Genomic DNA, 18,394 nt, shown 5'->3' on the forward strand with positions numbered 1-18,394 from the left:
CTCCTGTGGACCCACCCCATCCAACCCACCTAGGCCGGCATCCATCCAAAGCAGCTCCCGCCCTGCCACAGCCTGCAGGCAGCCCCGGGACTAGTGCTACTCCAAAGCCAGAGGGAGAGGCAGAAATAACCAGACACACCAGGGGATCTGCAGTTCCAGCAGCTGAGCCTTTGAGTGGGCCGTGCAGGAGAGAGGCTGGCTGTGGGGTGCACCTACAGTTGCAGCAGAAAGTCTAACTGCAGACCCTTAGAACAACTGCTGACCCTACCCACGGAGGAGCTCACAGTGGCCTCAGACAGATCTCTCAACACTGCAAGGACCAGCCCCTGCCCAGTGGGCCCCAAACAGTCAAAGCAAGTCATTCCAGCAGACTGGGCTGAATGCAAATGTGGCTCAGCCACAACAGTAGAATGCACGCAGCCCAGATAGGAGACCTCCCTGAGCATCTAGTTCTGGGGACCAGGAGGCATTGTGCTACAGGAGCTCTCCTACACTAGGCCACTACTTTCAAGACCAGGAGGCAAGGCTGACCTCCTGAATACATAGAAACAAACACAGAGAGTTAGACAAAATGAGCAGATAGAGAAATATGTCCCAAATGAAAGAACAGGACGATATCACAGCAAATAGCTAAGTGAAAGAAAGGTAAGTGAGGGGCGCCTGAGTGGCTCAGATGTTAAACGTCTGCCTTCAGCTCAGGTCATGATCCCAGGGTCCTGGGATCGAGTCCTGCATCGGGCTCCCTGCTCTGTGGGGAGCCTGCTTCTCCCTCTCCCACTCTCCCTGCTTGTGTTCCCTCTCACTGTGTCTCTCTCTGTCAAATAAAAATCTTTAAAAAAAAAAAAAAAGAAAGGTAAGTGATATGTTTGATAGAGAATTCAAAGTAACAGTCATAAAGATATTTACTGGACTTGAGAAAAGAGTGCAAGATCTCAGCGAGACTTCAACAAAAAGAAAATATAAAACAGAACCAGCCAGACATGAAGAGTTCAATAACTAGGCAGGCACCCATCTCCTCTTTCAACATGACAGATACCGCTGTGTCTTTTGTGAAGGACCTCCTGGTGGGTGGAGTAGCCATGGCCATCTCCAAGGCCACAGTAGCACCCATCGAGTGGGACAAGCTGCTGCTGCAGGTGCAGCACGCCAGCAAGCACATCACCGCAGATAAGCAATACAGGGTCATTAGAGACTGTGTGGCTCATATCCCCAGGGAGCAGGAAATCCTCTCCTTCTCATATGGTAACCTGGCCGGTGTCATCAGATACTTCCCCACGCAGGCTCTCAACTTTGCCTTTAAAGACGAACACAAGCAGGGCACCTGGGTGACTCAGTTGGTTAGGCAACTGCTTTTGGCTCAGGTCATGATCCTGGAGTCCCAGGATCGAGTCCCGTGTCGGGCTCCCTGCTCAGCAGGGAGTCTGCTTCTCCCTCTGACACTCCCCCCTCTCATGCTCTCTCTCTCTCATTCTCTCTCAAAGAAATAAATAAAATCTTAAAAAAAAAAAGAGGAACACAAGCAGATCTTTCTGGGTGGTGTGGACAAGGGAACCCAGTATTGGTGCTACTTTGCAGGGAATCTGGCATCAGGTGGTACCACTGGTCACATCCTTGTGTTTTGTGTATTCTCTTAATTTTGCCTGAACCCATCTAGCCACAGATGTGGGCAAAACTGGAGCTGAAAGGGAATTCCGAGGCCTCAGTGACTGCCTGGTTAAGATCTACAAATCTGATGGGATGAAGGGCCTGTGCCAAGGCTTTAATGTGTCTCTGCAGAGTATTATCATCTACCGAGCTATAGTTTGGTATGCATGACACTACAAAGGAATGCTTCCAAGAGCCCAAGAATACTCACATCTTCATCAGCTGGATGATATCACAGCGGTTGCTGGGTCGAGTTCCTATGCATTTGACACTGTTCGTCACCATATGGTGATGTAGTCAGGGTGCAAAGGAACTGACATCATGTACATAGGCATGCTTGACTGCTGAAGGAAGATTGCTTGTGATGAGAGAGCCAAAGCTTTTTTCAAGGGTGCATGGTCCAGTGTTCTCAGAGGCATGGTGGTGCTTTTGTGCTTGTCTTGTATGATGAAATCAAGAAGTTCACATAAGTTATTTCCTAGTCCCCCCTCCCCCTGTGAACAGGCATGTTGTATTATATAACATATCTTGAGCATTCTTGACAGACTGTTGATTATTTATCAACAGCAACTATTTACTGGTTGAAAATGGGAAGCAATAATATTCATTTGACCAGTTTTCTCATAAAGCCATTTCCAAGATGATGGGACTCAATTACATTTTTTTATTTGTCACCCCTGATAGATAAATTTGAAGAAATAAAAAATATCTGGAAAAAAAAAACAAACTAAAACTAAAACTAAAAAAACAAAAACAAACAAAAAACACTGGAGGGAATCCATAGCAGTTCAGGGGAGGCAGAAGAACAGTCAGTGATCTGGAAGACAGGGTAATGGGCAGCAACCAAGCTGAACAGCAAAAAGAAAAAAAGAATAAAAAATGGAATAGGTTAAGGGAACTCAATGACATCATCAAGCACAATAACATTCACATCAAAAGGATCCTAGAAGAAGAAGGGAAAGAGAAGGGGGACAGAAAACTTATCTGAAGAAATAGTAGCAGAAAACTTCTCTAAACTAGGGAGGGAAACAGACATCCCATCCAGGAATCACAGAGAGCCTCTACCAAGATTAATCCAAGGAGCTCCACACCAGGACACATGATAACTAAAATGGCAAAAAGTAATGATAAAGAGAATTTTGAAAGCAGCAAGAGAAAAGAAAACCATTACACGCAAAGGAAACCCCATAAGGATTTTTCAGCTGATTTTTCAGCAGATTTTTCAGCAGAAACTTTGCAGGCCAGGAGAGAGTGCCATAATATATTCAAAGGGCTAAAAGGACTTGCAAGCAAGAATACTCTACCCAGGAAGATAACCATTCAGAATAGAAGGAGAGATAAAGAGTTTCCCAGGGGTGCCTGACTGGTTCAGTCAGAAGAGCATGTGACTCTTGATCACAGGGTCATGAGTTAGAGACCCATGTTGGGCATAGAGATTACTAAAAGCATAAAAAAACAAAAAACAAAAAAACAAAAACTTAAAAAAAAGAATTTCACAAAGTTAAGGGAATTCATGACCACTAAACCAACCAGAGGAAATGTTAAAGAGAACTGATTTGAAATTAATGAAAGTAAAAAAATTCACAAGTAAAAGCAAATATAAAGGTAGTAGATTAATCACTTATAAAGCCAGTATGGAGGTCAAAACACAAACTAGTAAAATCAATTACATCTACAAAAATTAATCAAGGGATACACAAAATAAAAAGATGTAAAACATGACATAATATACATAAATGTGGAGGGGGTGTAAAAATGTAGCACTTTTAGAATGTCTTGAAAATTAAGTAACCATCAACTTAATATGTCCTGCTATACACATAAGATTTTATATATAAACCTAATGGTAACCACAAATTTAAAAATCTATAGTGGATACACAAAAAAATAAAAATAAAAAGAAATGTATCCAAACATAACACTAAAGAAAGCCAACAAACAAGGGAAGAAAGCAAGAGAAAAGAAAGGAACAGAGAACTACAAAAACAACTGGAAAACAATAAAATAGCAATAAATATATACTTATCAACAATTACTTTAAATGTAAATGAACTAAATGTTCCAAAACCAAAAAACAAAAACACAGGATGACTCATCTATGTGCTGCTTAGAAGATACTCACTTTAGACCTAAAGACATGTACACGCTGAAAATGAGGGGTTGGAAAAAACATGTATCATGCAAATGGAAGCAAAAAAGAAGCTGGGGTGGCAGTACCTATATCAGACAAAACAGACTTTAAAACAAAGACTGTAGTAAGAGACAAAGAAGAGTACTACATAATGATAAAAGGAACAATTCAACAAGAGGATATAACAATTGTAAATATCTATGCACCCAACATAGGAACACTGAAACACATAAAGCAGTTATTAACAGACATAAAGGGAGAAACTGAGAGTAATACAATAATAGTAGAGAAGTTAACACCTCCCTTACATCAATGGATAGATTATCCAGATATAAAATCAAGAAGGAAACAGTGGCTTTGAATGACACATTAAACCAGATGAACCTAATAGATATTTATAGAACACTTTATCCAAAAGAGAACACACATTCTTTATTTGTGTATGTGAAACATTCTCCAAGACAGATCACATGTTAGGCCACAAAAAAAGTCTCAATAAATTTATGAAAATTGAAATCATATCAAATTTCTTTTCTAACCACAACAGTATGAAATTAGGAAGCAATTACAAGAAAAAAATCTGGAAAGAACACAAATACATGGAGGCTAAAAATATGCCAATAAAAAATGAATGGGTCAACCAAGAAATCAAAGAGGAAATTTAAAAATAAATGGAGACAAATAAAATGAAAACACAATGATCCAAAATCTTTTGGATGCAGCAAAAGCAGTTCTTTTATTTTTTTTTTTAAGATTTTATTTACTTATTTGATAGAGATAGCAAGAGAGGGTACAGAAGCAGGGGGGAGCTGGGGAGGGAGAAGTAAGCTGGAGAGGGAGAAGCAAGCTTCCCACTGAGCAGGGAGCCCAACATGGGGTTCGATCCCAGGACCCTGGGATCATCACCTGAGCCGAAGGCAGACACTTAACAACTGAGCCACCCAGGTGCCCCTAGCAAAAGTGGTTCTAAGAGGGAGGTTTACACCAATACAGGCCTACCTCAAGAAACAAGAAAAATCTCAAATAAACAACGTAATATTACAACTAAAAGAACTAGAAAATGAACAAAGCCCAAAGCTAACAAAAGGAAGGAAATAATAAAGATTAAAGCAGGAATAAATGAAATAGAAGTTAAAAAATAATAGAAAGGATCTATGAAGCCATGATTTGTTTTTTTTTGAAAAGAGTAACAAAATTGATAAATTTTTAGCCAGACTCTAGAGAGAGGACTCAAATAAATAAAATAAATGAAAAAGGTGAAGTAGCAACCAATATCACAAAAATAAAGGGGATTATAAGACACTATTACAAAAAAATATATATGCCAACAAATTGGACAATTAGAAGGAATGGATAAATTCCTAGAAACACAATCTCCCAAGACTGAATAAAAAAGAAACAGCAAATCCAAACAGACTTACTACTAGTAATGAAATGAATTGGTAATAAAAGAACTCCTAACAAACAAAAGTCCAAGACTAGATGGCTTCACAGGTGAATTCTACCAAACACTTAAAGAAGAGTTAATGCCTGTCCTTCTCAAATTATTCCAAAAACAGAAGAGGAAGGAAAACTTCCAAATCCATTCTGTGAGGTCATCATTACCCTGATACCAAAACCATAAAGACACTACAAAAAAACAAAAACAAAAGCAATTATAGGTCAATATCCCTGATGAACATAGATGCAAAAATCCCCAACAAAATATTAGCAAGCTGAATTCAACAATACATTAAAAAGATCACTCACCATGATCAAGTGGGATTTATTCCAGGGATGCAAGAACAGTTCAATATTATCAATCAACAGGATATACCACATTAACAAAATGAAAGATAAAAACTATATGATCATCTCAATAGATGCAGAAAAGGCATTTGACAAAATTCAACATCTGTTCATGACAAAAACTCTCAGTAAAATGGATTTAGAGATAACACACCTCAACATATGACAAATCGACAGCTGACATCATACTCAACTGCGAAAAGCTGAAAGTTTTTCCTCTAAGATCTGGACCAAGACAAGGATGTCCACTCTCGTCACTTTTATTCAGCATAGTACTGAAGGCCTAGCCTTAGCAGACAAGAAAAAAATAATAGACATCCACACTGGTAAGGAAGAAGGAAAATGGTCACTATTTGCAGATGACATGATACTATATATAGAAAATCCTCAAGACTCCACTAAAAACTATTAGAATGGATACATGAATTCCATAAAGTTGCAGGATACAAAATAAAATATGAAAATCTGTTGTGTTTCTATACACTAATGATAAAGTAGCGGAGACAAGAAATTAAGAAAATAATCCCATTTACAGTGCCATCAAGGAGAATAAAATACCTAGGAATAAATTTAACCAAGGAAGTGAAAGACCTATACTCTGAAAACTCTAAGACATTGATTAAAGAAATTTAAGACAACACAAACAAATGAAAAGATAGTCCATGCTCATGGATTATAATAATTCATATTTTTAAAATGTCCAGACCATCGGGAGGAAGGGAAAAGATGGCTGAGGAGTAGGGACCCTATTTCAACTGGTCCCGGGAATTGAGCTGGATATCTACCAGACCACTCTGAGCACCCACGAAACCAGCCTGAGATGTAAGAAGATCTGGATCTCTACAAACAGAATATCGCAGCCAGTTGGTTTTGAGGTACGAAGCGGGGAGCCGTGATCCTGTGGGCAGATATCAGAGGATAAACGGCAGCGGGAGGGTGCCTGGCCGTGGGGATCCTACACCGCCGGTGAGTGACAGCCTCGTGCGCTGGGGACCAGGCACAGACTCGCAGACCGGTAGCGTCGGGAAAGGACTTCAGGGCAGCCCCCGGGGCAGAAACCCGGAGCGGCGGGGTTGTGCACTTGAACTGGGAGCGGCTGGCAGTTTTAGAAGCACAAAGGGCAGAGACGTGCCCAGACCTGGAGGCAGGACTGGGAGCGCTGCGGAGGGGCACACAACCCAGGACACTGCAGTTTATAGCAGCACGGACAGAAACGGAGACAGCATGGCCTGGAGAGCTCACTGAAGAACAGACTGTGGTCTCTCTGCTCTGAGGCAGAGGGCTGGAAATGGTCTTTTCTACTCTGACTCGCGGAAGAGACGTGGAAAGCCGCCAGGGAAACCCGCCAGGGAACAAAAGCCCCAAAGACTGATTCCCACTGAGCCCATCCCCCGCCACAGGGGTGCAGGGCAACTCCGCCCAAACAGGGTTGCCGGAGTAACAGCATGGCAGGCCCCTCCCGCAGAAGACAGGCTGGGAAAACAAGAGGCCAGCAACCCTAAGGTCCCAAGAAAACAGGTGCATCTTGCTTGGGGTTCTGGTCAATAATTTGGACTCTATACATTCCCTCAAACACCCATCAACAGAATGACTAGGAGGAGGAGCCCCCCAAATAGAAAAGACTCAGAGATTATGACTTATGCTACAGATTTACAAATGGATGCAGATATAACCAAGATGTCAGAGATAGAATTCAGGCTAGCAATTGTGAAGACAACGGCTAGAATGGAGAAATCCATTAATGGCAACATAGAGTCTCTAAGGGGCAGAAATGAAAGGTGAATTGGCAGAACTTAAAAATGCTATCAATGAGATCCAATCCAATCTAGATAATCTAACAGCTAGGGTAAGTGAGGCAGAAGAGCGAATAAGCGACCTGGAAGACAATATAATAGATAAAAAGGGAAAAGAGGAGGCCAGGGAAAAACAACTCAGAATCCATGAAAATAGAATCAGAGAAATAAGTGACACCATGAAGTGTTCCAATGTCAGAATAATTGGAATCCCAGAGGGAGTGGAGAGAGAGAGAGGACTAGAAGATGTATTTGAGCAAATCGTAGCTGAGAACTTCCCTAATCTGGGGAATGAAACAAACATTCACGTCCTAGAGGCAGAGAGGACCCCTCCCAAGATCAAGGAGAACAGGCCAACACCCCGGCATGTAATAGTAAAAGCTGCAAATCTTAGAACCAAGGAAACCATCTTAAGGGCAGTTAGGGGGAAGAGATTCCTTACGTACAAAGGGAGGAACATCAAATAACGTCAGACCTATCCACAGAGACCTGGCAAGCCAGAAAGGCCTGGCAAGACATATTCAGGGTACTAAATGAAAAGAACATGCAGCCAAGAATACCTTATCCGGCAAGGCTGTCATTTAGAATGGATGGAGAGATGCAGAGCTTCCACGACCGGCAGAAACTGAAAGAATATGTGACCACTAAGCCGGCCCTGCAAGAAATATTAAGGGGGGTTCTATAAAAGGAGAAAGATCCCAAGAGTGATATACAACAGAAATTTCCAGGGACAATCTATAAAAACAACGTCTTCACAGGCAACATGATGACAATTAATTCATATCTTTCAATAATCACTCTCAACATGAATGGCCTAAACACTCCCATAAAACGGCACAGGGTTGCAGATTGGATAAAAAGACAGGACCCATGCATATGCTGCCTACAAGAGACTCATTTTGAACCTAAAGATACATCCAGACTGAAAGTGAAGGGATGGAGATCCATCTTCCATGCCAGCGGACCTCAAAAGAAAGCTGGGGTGGCAATTCTTATATCACACAAATTAGATTTTAAACTAAAGTCTGTAATTAGAGACACAGAAGGACACTATATCATTCTTAAAGGGTCTATCCAACAAGAAGATCTAACAATTGTAAATATCTATGCCCCCAACATGGGAGCAGCCATCTATATAAGCCAACTGTTACCCAAAATAAAGAGTCACATTGATAACAATACGTTAATTGTAGGAGACCTCAATACTCCACTCTCTGCAATGGACAGATCATCTAAGCAGAAAATCAACAAGAAAACAAGAGCTTTGAATGATACATTGGACCAGATGGACCTCATAGATATTTACAGAATATTCCACCCTAAAACAACAGAATACTCATTCTTCTCGAGCGCACATGGAACTTTCTCCAGAATAGACCACATACTGGGTCACAAATCAGGTCTCAACCGATACCAAAAGATTGAGATGATTCCCTGCATATTCTCACACCACAATACTCTAAAACTGGAACTCAATCACAAGAAAAAATTTGGCAGAAATTCAAACACTTGGAAGCTAAAGACCACTCTGCTCAAGAATGTTTGGGTCAACCAGGAAATCAAAGAACTTAAACAATTCATGGAAATCAATGAGAACGAAAACACATCGGTCCAAAACCTATGGGATACTGCAAAGGCAGTCCTAAGGGGGAAATACATAGCCATCCATGCCTCACTCAAAAAATAGAAAAATTCCGAATTCACTAACTCACTCTACACCTTAAAGAACTAGAGAAAAAGCAACAAACGACGCTTAAGCCATGCATTAGAAGAGAAATAATTAAAATTAGGGCAGAAATCAATGAATTAGGAGCCAGAAACACAGTAGATCAGATCAACGAAACTAGAAGTGGTTCTTTGAAAGAATTAATAAGATCGATAAACCACTGGCCAGACTTATCCAAAAGAAAAGAGAAAGGACCCAAATTAATAAAATTATGAATGAAAGGGGAGAGATCACGACTAACACCAAGGAAATAGAAACAATTATTAGAAATTATTATCAACAACTATATGCCAATAAACTGAGCAATCTGGATGAAATGGAGGCCTTCCTGGAAACCTATAAGCTGCCAAGACTGAAACAGGAAGAAATTGACAACCTGAATAGGTCAATAACCAGTAACGAGATTGAAGCAGTGATCAAAAACCTCCCAAAAAACAGGAGTCCAGGGCCTGATGGATTCCCTGGGGAATTCTACCAAACATTCAAAGAAGAAAGAATACCTATTCTACTGAAGCTGTTTCAAAAAATAGAAACAGAAGGAAAACTTGCAAACTCATTCTATGAGGCCAGCATTACCTTAATCCCCAAACCAGGCAAAAACCCCATCAAAAAGGAGAATTTCAGACCGACATCCCTGATGAATATGGATTCCAAAATCCTCAACAAAATCCTAGCTAATAGGATCAATAATACATTAAAAGGATCATCCACCACGACCCCCAGTGGGATTTATCCCCGGGATGCAAGGGTGGTTCAACATTCACAAATCAATCAATGTGATAGAACACATTAATAGGAGGAGGGAGAAGAACCATATGGTCCTCTCAATTGATGCAGAAAAAGCATTTGACAAAATACAACATCCTTTCCTGATTAAAACTCTCCAGAGTATAGGGATAGAGGGAACATTCCTCAAGTTCATAAAATCCATCTATGAAAAACCCACAGGAAATATCATCCTCAATGGGGAAAAGCTGAGAGCCTTTCCCTTAAGATCAGGAACATGACAAGGATGCCTACTCACGACTATTGTTCAACACAGTACTAGAAGTCCTAGCAACAGCAATCAGACAACAAAAAGAAATGAAAGGTATTCAAACTGGCAAAGAAGTAGTCAAACTCTCTCTCTTCACAGGTGACATGATACTTTATGTGGAAAACCCAAAAGACTCCACCCCCAAATTACTAGAACTCATCCAGCAATTCAGTAATGTGGCAGGATACAAAATCAATGCACAGAAATCAGTTGCTTTCTTATACACTAACAATGCAACTGTAGAAAGACAAACTAGAGAAATGATTCCATTTACAATAGCACCAAAAACCATAAGATACCTCAGAATAAACCTAACCAAAGAGGTAAAGGATCTATACTCTAGGAACTACAGAACACTTATGAAAGAAACTGAAGAAGACACAAAAAGATGGAAAAACATTCCATTCTCATGGATTGGAAGAATAAACATTGTTAAAATGTCTATGCTGCCCAGAGCAGTCTATACCTTCAACACCATCCCAATCAAAATACCAATGGCATTTTTCAAAGTGCTGGAACAAACAATCCTAAAATTTGTATGGAATCAGAAAAGACCCAGAATCGCCAAGGAAATGTTGAAAAAGTAAAACAAAGCTGGGGGCATCACGTTGCCTGATTTCATACTATATTACAAAGCCATGATCACCAAGACAGCATGGTACTGGCACAAAAACAGACACATAGATCAATGGAACAGAATAGAGAACCCAGATATGGACCTTCAACTCTATGGTCAAATAATCTTTGACAAATCAGGAAAAAATATGCAATGGAAAAAAAAAGTCTCTTCAATAAATGGTGCTGGGAAAATTGGACAGCTATATACAGAAGAATGAAACTCAACCATTCTCTTACACCATACACAAAGATAAACTCAAAATGGATGAAAGACCTCAATGTGAGACAGGAATCCATCAAAATCCTAGAGGAGAACACAGGCAGTAATCTCTTCAACATCGGCCACAGCAACTTCTTTCAAGATTCATCTCCAAAGGCTAGTGAAACAAAAGCAAAAATGAACTTTTGGGACTTCATCAAGAGAAAAAGCTTCTGCACAGCAAAGGAAACAGTCAACGAAACAAAGAGGCAACCCACAGAATGGGAGAAGATATTTGCAAATGACACTACAGATAAAGAGCTCGTATCTAAGATCTATAAAGAAATTCTCAAACTCAACACCCAAAAAACAAATAATCAAGTCAAAAAATGGGCAGAAGACATGAACAGACAATTCTCCAAAGAAGACATACAAAGGGCTAACAGACACATGAAAAAGTGTTCATCATCATTAGCCATCAGGGAAATTCAAATCAAAACCACATTGAGATACCACCTTACACCAGTTAGAATGGCAAAAATTGACAAGGAAAGAAACAACAAATATTGGTGAGGTTGTGGAGAAACAGGAACCCTCTTACACTGTTGGTGGGAATGCAAGTTGGTATAGCCACTTTGGAAAAAAGGGTGGAGATGCCTCACAAAATTAAAATTAGAGCTACCCTATGACTCAGCAATTGCACTCCTGGGTATTTACCCCAAAGACACAGATGTAGTGAAAGGAAGGGCCATATGCACCCCAGTGTTCACAGCAGCAAAGTCTGCAATAGCCAAACTGTGGAAAGAGCTGAGATGTCCTTCAACAGATGAATGGATAAAGAAGATGTGGTCCATATATACAATGGAATATTATTCAGCCATCAGAAAGGATGAATACCTACCATTTGCATTGACATGGATGGGACTGGAGGAGATTATGCTAAGTGAAATAAGTCAAGCAGAGAAAGTCAATTATCATATGGTTTCACTTATTTGTGGAACATAAGGAATAGCATGGAGGACATCAGGAGAAGGAAGGGAAAAATGTGAAGGTGGGGAAATTGGAGGGAGAGATGAACCATGATAGACTATGGACTCAGAGACAAACTGAGGGTTTTGCGGGGGGGTGGGGGGGGAGATGGGTTAGCCCGGTGATGGGTATTATGGAGGGCACGTATTGCAATGAGCACTGGGTGTCATACGAAAACAATGAATCGTGGATCACTATATCAAAAACTAATGACGTATTGTATGGTGACTATCATAACATAATAAAATTTTTAAAAATGTCCAGACTGTCCAAAGGAATCTACAGATTCAAAGCAATTCCTATCAGAGTCCCAACAGTATTTTTCACAGAACTAGAACAAATAATCTTAACATTGATTTAGAACCACAAAAGACCCAGAAGAGTCAAAGCAATCTAGAGGAGGAACAACAAAGGTGGAGGTATCATGATCCCAGATGTCAAGAAATACTATGAAGCTATAATAATCATATAGTAAACAGTATGGTACCAACCCCAAATACACATAAATCAAAGGAAGAGAACAGAAAACCCGAAAATAAATCCACATTTATATGGTCAATTAATCTACAACAAAGGAGGCAAGAATACAATGAGGAAAAGACAGTCTCTTCAATAAATGATGCTGGGAAAACTGGACAGCCACATACAAAAGAATGCAACTGGACCACTCTCTTACACCATACACAAAAACAAATTCAGAATGAATTAAAGGCCTAAATGTGAGATCTGAAACCATAAAACTCCTAAAAGAAAACAGGCAATAATCTTTTAGACATCAGCCTTAGCAACATTCTTCTGGATATGTCACGTTAGGCAAAGGAAACAAAAGCTAAAATAAAATATTGGGATTAAATCAAACTGAAAAGCTTTTGCATGGCAAAGGAAACCAACAAAATGAAAAGGCAACCTACTGAGAAGATATTTTCAATCATATAAGGGGTTAACATCCAAAATAGATAACAAACTCACAACTCAAAACCAAAAAATCCCTAAATATCCAATTAAAAGTGGGTAGAAGACCTCAGTAGACATTTTTCCATAGATGGCCAACAGGTACATGAAAAGATGCTCAACATCACCAGGGAAACCACCAGGGAAATGCAAATAAAAACCACAGTGACATGATACTTTATGTGGAAAACCAAAACAACTCCACCCACAAATTACTAGAACTCATACAGCAATTCAGTAATGTGGCAGGATACAAAATCAATGCACAGAAATCAGTTGCCTATCTATACACTAAGAGAAATTAGGGAATCAATTCCATTTACAACAGCACCAAAAACCATAAGATACCTCAGAATAAACCTAACCAAAGAGGTAAAGGATCTATACTCTAGGAACTACAGAACACTTATGAAAGAAACTGAAGAAGACACAAAAAGATGGAAAAACTTTCCACGCTCATGGATCAGAAGAATAAACATTGTTAAAATGTCTATGCTGCCCAGAGCAATCTATACTTTCAACACCATCCCAATCAAAATACCAATGGCATTTTTCAAAGTGCTGGAACAAACAATCCTAAAATTTGTATGGAACCAGAAAAGACTCCGAATCACCAAGGAAATGTTGAAAAAGTAAAACAAAGCTGGGGGCATCACGTTGCCTGATTTCATACTATATTACAAAGCTGTGATCAGCAAGACAGCATGGTACTGACACAAAAACAGACACATAGATCAATGGAACAGAATAGAGAACCCAGATATGGACCCTCAACTCTATGGTCAAATAATCTCCGACAAATCAGGAAAAAATATGCAATGGAAAAAAAACAGTCTCTTCAATAAATGGTGCTGGGAAAATTGGACAGCTATATACAGAAGAATGAAACTCAACCATTCTCTTACACCATACACAAAGATAAACTCTAAATGAATGAAAGACCTCATTCATTTGTGAGACAGGAATCCATCAAAATCCTAGAGGAGAACATAGGCAGTAATCTCTTCAACATCGGCCACAGCAAATTCTTTCAAGACATGCAAGGCAAGGGGAAAAAAGCAAAAAGGAACTATTGGGACTTCATCAAGAGAAAAAGCTTCTGCACAGCAAAGGAAACAGTCAACGAAACAAAGAGGCAACCCACAGAATGGGAGAAGATATTTGCAAATGACACTACAGATAAAGGGCTGGTATCCAAGATCTATAAAGAATTTATCAAACTCAACACCCAAAAAACAAATAATCAAGTCAAAAATGGGCAGAAGACATGAACAGACACTTTTCCGAAGGAGACATACGAATGGCTAACAGACACATGAAAAAATGTTCATCATCATTAGCCATCAAGGAAATTCAAAATCAAAACCACATTGGGATACCACCTTACACCAGTGAGAATGGCAAAAATTAACAAGGCAGGAAACAACAAATGTTGTTGGAAAAGATATGAAGAAAGGGAAACCCTCTTACAGTGTTGGTAGGAATGCAAGCTGGTACAGCCATTTTGGAAAACAGTATGGAGGTTCCTCAAAAAAATTAAAGGTTCCCTATGACCTAGCAATTGCACTACTGGGTATTTACCCCAAAGATACAGATGTAGTGAAAAGAAGGGGCACGTGCACCCCAATGTTCATAGCTGCAATGTCCACAATAGCCAAACTGTGGAAGGAGCCGAGATGCCCTTCAACAGACGAATGGATAAAGAAGATGTGGTCCATATATACAATGGAATATTACTCAGCCATCAGAAAGAATGAATAATACCCACCATTTGCATTGACATGGATGGGACTGGAGGAGATTATGCTAAGTGAAATAAGTCAAGCAGACAAACACAAGAATCATATGGTTTCACTCATATGTGGAACATAAGGAATAGCATGGAGGACATTAGGAGAAGGAAGGGAATAATGAAGGGGGGGAAATCAGAGGGAGAGACAAACCATGAGAGACTATGGACTCTGAGAAACAAACTGAGGATTTTAGAGGGGAGGGGGGTGGGGGGATGGGTTAGCCTGGTGATGGGTATTAAGGAGGGCACGTATTGCAATGAACACTGGGTGTTATATGCAAATAATGAATCATTGAACACTACATCAAAAACAAATAATGTAATGTATGGTGATTAACATAACATAATAAAAAAAACTAATGAAATACAGGACTAATATAATTTAAAAAACAAAAAACAAAACCACAGTGAAATATCATCTCATACCAATCAACAAGAATGACTAGTATCAAAAAGACAAGAAATAACAAGTATTGACAAGGATGTGGGGAAAGCAGAGCCCTCATGCATTGGAATGTAAATCAGTGCAGCCACTATGGAAAACAGTATGGAGATTCCTCAAAAAGCTAAAAAATAGAACTACCAAATGATCCAGTGTTTCCAGTGCTGGGTATTTACCAAAGAAAACAAATATACTAATTCGAGAAGATATATGCACCCTCATTTATTGCAGCATTATTTACAAAAGCCAAGATATGGAGCAACCTAAGGTCCATTGATAGATGAATGGATAAAGATGTTGTGTACACACACACACACACACACACACGCACACGGAATATTACTCAGTCATAAAAAAGAATGAAATCTTGCCATTTGTGACAATATGAATATACCTAGAGGGTAGATGCTAAGTGAAATAAGTCAGTGAAAGAGAAAGACCATATGATTTCACTCATATGTGGAATTTAAAAAACAAATGAATGAACAAACAAAATCAGAAACAGTCATAAATACAATGAACAAACTAGTGATGGCCAGAGGGGAGGGGGTGGGAGGATAGGCAAAACAGGTGAAGGGGATTAAGAGGTACAAACTTCCAGTTATAAAACACATAAGTCACAGGGATGAAAAGTACAACATAAGAAACATAGTCTATAATATTCTAATAACTTTGTATGGTGACAGATGGTAACTACATTATAGATGGTAAGTTTGTATGGTGACAGATGGTGAGCGTTGTGTAAATATAGGATTGTCCAATCACTATGTTGTACATCTGAAACAACTATACTTCAATTTGAAAAAGTAAATGTAATTTATTCAAAGTACACAAAATTTGAATATATATTCCCAACAATGTAGATGGAAGTCCATGTAAAGAATTGAAAATTAAAATTATTTTTACATACATTCATAGTATGGTTATTCTAAAATATTCAAACTTATTAAAATTTAAAAGGTAAAACAAATGATAATGGCTATGAAACAAAAAAATTTTCATTAAAAGTTAAATTGTATTTAATTTTCTGAAAATTGAATATCAAATGTTTTTATAAAACTGTAGCTATTTGCAAGTTTAGTGTACAAATTTCATCTCATTGCCAAGGGAACAAAGTGGCATCACGTTTCATTCTTGTTAAATCTAGACCACTATGCATACACCTTTGATTATGAATTGCTTAACATTGAAGATGTTCTTTAGTCACCAAATGCAACTGTTATGAATATTACACTAAATTGTGAGTATCTTCAAAACCATGAATTGGAACACAAATGGGAGCTTGCCACTCCTGGGAAAAGATATATCATGATATAGGAATTGATTGCATTCATGGGACCCAGTAAGAAGGATTTGACCAGTTAATTTAATTCGTTCCCTAACCTAAGCACTTCTGCTGTGCAGATCTTCCCTGGACAGCAAAGCATCTACATGCGGCTATCAACAGTATTTGGATACAGTTTCAGATCATATTCGGATCTGTTTGAAGGACCTACACCCAGTCACAAGAGCTATTTAGGATTGAGTCCCCAACTGAAGACTGGATCCAGTGACTGAACAACCCATTCTTGTTTTAGACAATCCTCTGAAAAGATAAATCATGCTTTATTTTAAAGACGTCTTATGTTCATTCAATATATTCTTTTTCTGCAAATGTATTTCTGACCTCTGGGTTCAATAGCTTCATTCAGTGTTGGGTTTGCTTCAGTGCTCGGTGAATCTTGGTAGTCGATCTGTTCACCTTCATCACTGATCGATTGTGTCTTAGTCGGAACCCCTTTTAGATTGAGGGGAAAGGGTGGGAATTATAGCTGAGTGGGATTCTGTGTGCGGGAGTTCTCCCAGGCCCACGGGTAGGTCTCCTGTGTCAGAACGTCTGCAGGGAATAATCCCTGTGTGGCAGAATCAGCTGCATCATTTCTTTTCCCGATTCAACTTTTCTGGGTTGAGGGGGCCCTGTTAGCTCACCTTAGCTGCTGTCCCGTCACCATCTCAACCAAATAGAGCTCTTCCCTGGCAGGTGAATCCTTCTGGTGAGCAAGCACTCTAGGATTTACCCCTAGGGGCACACATCATGACTGCCTGCTTTCCTCTGGCTTAGCTGTTTGCATTAGGATCCAGTGCCCAGTGCTGCCTCTTTATGTTTTGATCTCAGTGTGGCATTTCTCTGGAGCCATGTAAGGGCAGTAGCTTCTACTCTTGACTATACTTTCTCTGGAGTGTGTTTTAAATTGCAGTTTTATTTGCTTAGTTTTCTTTCCATAAGTAAAATCCCATCTTGTTTCTATTCCTGAGAATTCTTCAGTACTCCTGACCCTCCATTTTCAGTACTTGGAATGGAAGTACGTACTTCCTCCTTCATTTCAATCTGATCTCTTTCCTTGCTTTTCTCTTCCTTGTTTAAAAAAATATATATTTCATTTTTTTTAAAGAGCAGTCTCAAGTTCTCAGCAAAATTGAGAGGAAAGCACAGAGATTTCCTATATACACCCTGCCTCCACACATGCATGCACAGCCTCTCCCCTTGTCGACATCACTAACCAGAGTGGTGCCTTGGTTACAACTGATGACACATAATGATCACTCAATGTCCAGTTTAACGTTAGGGTTCACAACCCCAATTATTAAATTCTTCTTGGTCATGGTGTGTAAGTCTTTTTATACACTGTTGGATTCAATTTGCTAATACTTTGTTAAGGATGTATGAGTCAGTGTTCATGAGAGATTTTGGTCTGTAGACTTCTTATAATATCTTCATCTGATTTGGGTATTAGGGTAATAATACTGACCACATAGAATGAGTTAGGAAGTATTTCCTCTACCTTTATCCTCTGAAAGAGATTTAGTATCATTTCTTTCTTAAACATTTGGTAGAATTCACTAGTGAACCCATCTGGGCCTGGTGCTTTCGGTTTTGGATGGTTATTAATTATTAATTAATTTCTTTAATATGTATAGGCATATTCAAATTCTCTTTATTCTCATGTGAGTTTTGGCTATTGTGTCTTTCAAGGAATTAGTCCATTTTATCTAGGTTATCAAATTTGTGGGCAAAGAATTATTCATAGTATTCCTTTATTATTTTTTTAAAAATTTCTATGGGATCTGTAGCAATGCACCCTCTTTTATTTCTGATATTAGTAATTTGTGTCCTCTCGCTCTCTTTTTTTCTTAGTTAGCTGGCTAGAAGCTTATTGATTTATTTATCTTTTTTAAGAACCAGATTTTGGTTTTGTTGATTTTCT

General features: G+C 39.2%; 1 pseudogene; it reads left to right on the forward strand.

Moving 5' to 3' along the window:
• The first annotated feature begins 1,025 nt into the window (after positions 1–1,025).
• On the forward strand, positions 1,026–2,114 carry LOC110586039 (annotated as a pseudogene).
• Positions 2,115–18,394: the final 16,280 nt, after the last annotated feature.

This window comes from Neomonachus schauinslandi, chromosome 6, assembly GCF_002201575.2.
Source record: "Neomonachus schauinslandi chromosome 6, ASM220157v2, whole genome shotgun sequence".
Classification (NCBI taxonomy): Eukaryota; Metazoa; Chordata; class Mammalia; order Carnivora; family Phocidae; genus Neomonachus; species Neomonachus schauinslandi.